This window comes from Carlito syrichta, unplaced genomic scaffold (assembly GCF_000164805.1).
Source record: "Carlito syrichta isolate Samal-C Ts95f unplaced genomic scaffold, Tarsius_syrichta-2.0.1 Scaffold303364, whole genome shotgun sequence".
NCBI lineage: Eukaryota > Metazoa > Chordata > Mammalia > Primates > Tarsiidae > Carlito > Carlito syrichta.
In genome coordinates, this window is record NW_007247460.1 from 509,218 (window position 1) to 512,066 (window position 2,849).

At 38.7% G+C, this 2,849-nt stretch overlaps 1 protein-coding gene across 1 annotated transcript in view; it reads left to right on the forward strand.

Annotated features, from left to right (window-relative positions):
- Nucleotides 1–2,849, forward strand: part of DEF6 (DEF6, guanine nucleotide exchange factor) — a 26,641-nt gene that overhangs the window by 17,881 nt on the left and 5,911 nt on the right. The gene's annotated exons all lie outside the window — the stretch shown is intronic.

Consider the following 2,849-nt stretch of genomic DNA (forward strand, 5'->3'; position numbering starts at 1 on the left):
CACCTCAGCCTCCCAAAGGCACGGGATTACAGGCTGAGCCACTGAGCCCGGCTCAATTTTAACCATTTAAGCATATAGTTCAGTGGCATTAAATTTATTCACAAATTTTAAAATTTGATACATAATACATATTTTCAGGGTACATATGATAATTTAAGACATTTGTAGAATTTGGTTTTTTGTTTGTTTTTGAGATAGCAGGATTTATTGAGAGGACAGAGAAGCTCCCACAGTGGGAAGGGACCCGAAGGGTTGCCCCCATTCATAGAATTTGTAAAGATCAAGTCAGGCGCTGTGGCTGAAGCCTGTAAATCCCAGCACTTTGGGAGGCTGAGGCGAGAGGATTGCCTGAGTCCAGGGTTTCGAGACCAGCCTAGGCAACTTGGTCTATATGTCTGTTTTTATACCAGCTGATTTTGTTACTATAGCTTTGCAGTTTGTTTGGTTTTTTTGAGTTGGTGTCTCACTCTGTCACCCAGGCTGGAGTACAGTGACACACTCATGGCCACCCCAGTGTCAACCTGCTGGGCTCTGGCGATTCTTCTGCCTCAGCCTTCCAAGTAGCCGGATCTATAGGCATATCCTACCACACCTGACTAATTTTTGATTTATTGTAGAGATGAGGTCTCGCCAAGTTGTCCAGGCTGGTCTTGAACCCATGGGCTCAGGCAATCCACTTGCCCTGGCCTCCCAAAGTGCTGGAATTACAGGCTGAGCCATTGAACACAGCCTGTAGTATATTTTGAAGTCAAGTGGTGTGATACCTCCAGCTTTGTTCTTTTTGCTCAGGATTGCTTTGGCTATTCGGGATCTTTTGTGGTTCCACATTAATTTTAGTATTTTTTTTTTCTATTTCTGTGAAGAATGTCATTGGTATTTTGATAGGGATTGCATTTAATCAGTAAATTGCTTTGGAGAGCTTTGTTATTTTAACAATATTATTTCAATCCATAAGCGTAGAATTTATTTCCATTTTTTGTGTCCTCTTCATTTCTTTCATCAGTGTTTTATCGTTTTCTATGTATAGATCTTTCACTTCTTTGGGTAAGTTTATTCATAGGTATTTTACATTCTTTGAAGCTATTGGAAATGGGGTTGCTTTCTTGATTTCTTTTTCAGATTGTTTGCTGTTAGCATATATAAATGCTACTTATTTTGCATGTCGATTTTGCTAAATTTATTTATCATGTCTAACAGTTTTTTTGATCAAGTCTTTGGACTTGTCTGAGTATAAGATTATCTACAAACAAGTCTAATTTGACTTTTTTTTTCAATTTGGATGCCCTTTATTTCTTTCTCTTGCCTAATTTCTCTGGCTGGAACTTCCAGTATTTTGTTGAAAAAAAAAATGTTATGAAAGTGAGCATTCTTTTCTTTTTCCAGATCTTAAAGGAAAAGTTTTCAGTTTTTCTCCAATCAGTGCAATATTAGCAGTGGGTTTGTCATATATAGCTTGTATTATGTTGAGTATGTTCCTTCTACGCCTAGTTCATTGAGGGTTTTTATCATAAAGGAATGTTAAATACTTTTTCAACATCTATTGAAATGATCGTATGATTTATGGTTTTGGTTCTGTTAATGCGATATATCATGTTTATTGATTTGCATATGTTGAACTATCCTTGCATCCCTGGGATGAATCCCACTTATTCATGATAAATTATCTGCATTCACAATATTGCACAACCATCATTACTGTCTATTTCCAAACTTTGTCATCACCCCAAACAGATATTCTGTATCCATTAGGCAATAATTCCTAATTCCCTCTCCCCCCAACCCAACCTCTGGTAACCTCTATTCTGCTTCCTGTCTTTATGAATTTGCCTATTCATATAAGTGGAATCATACAACATTTGACCTTTTGTGTCTGGCTTTTTCACTTAGCATAATGTTTTCAAGCTTCATCTGTGTTATAGAATGTATCAGAATTTCAGTTTTTAAAAAGGCTGAAATAATATTCCATTGTATGGATATCCCACATTTTATTTATCCATTCATCTGTTGATGGAATTGAGTTGTTTCCACCTTTTTTGCTATTGTGAATGATGCTGCTTTTACTATTCACAGTTTCTCTGTGGACAAGTTTTCATTTCTCTTGGGTATGTACATACCTAGGAGTGGAGTTGCTAGATCATCTGATAATTCCAGCTTTTTGAGGAACTGCCAAACTTTTCCTCAGTGGCCACATCATTTTACATTCTCACCAGTGGTATATGAGGATTCCAGTTCCTCCACATCCTTGCCAACACTTGTTATTTTACATTTTTAAAAATTACCATAGTCCATCTAGGCTCTATCCATTCTTGTCCCATAAGGCGTTGCTGTGAAAAGAGCACAGATCGAGGCAGAAGTCCCAGCTTCACCACTAACAGGTAGTGTGAGGTAGAAAAGTTCCTGGACCTCTTAGAGCCTCAGTTTCTGTCTCTGTAAAGTGGAGCTAGTAATGCCTGCCTGGCAAGGGCATATAGGAGTGAAGAAAGCGGTGCATATAGAACGCTAGTAGAGACTCTAGAACAGAAACTCAATTTGTGGTAACTATTATTTTCCAAGAAATGTAAACTTAATGGAGGCAAGGATTTGGCCTGTTAGGCACACCTCATTATGCCAGACCCCTAGAACAGTGATTGACACTCAATAAATATCTGTGGAATGAACGAAAAAACTTTCTCAATAGGCAGCACTATTGTGGTGTGATTGGTTATGGACAGTGAGGGTCCTGTCACTGGAAATGTTCAGGCATGATCTGCATAGACACTACTGAGTGGCAGCTGGAGCGATACCAAGATGAAAATGACCTAGGCTGGGTGCGGTGGCTCATGCCTATAATCCTAGCACTTTGGGAGGCC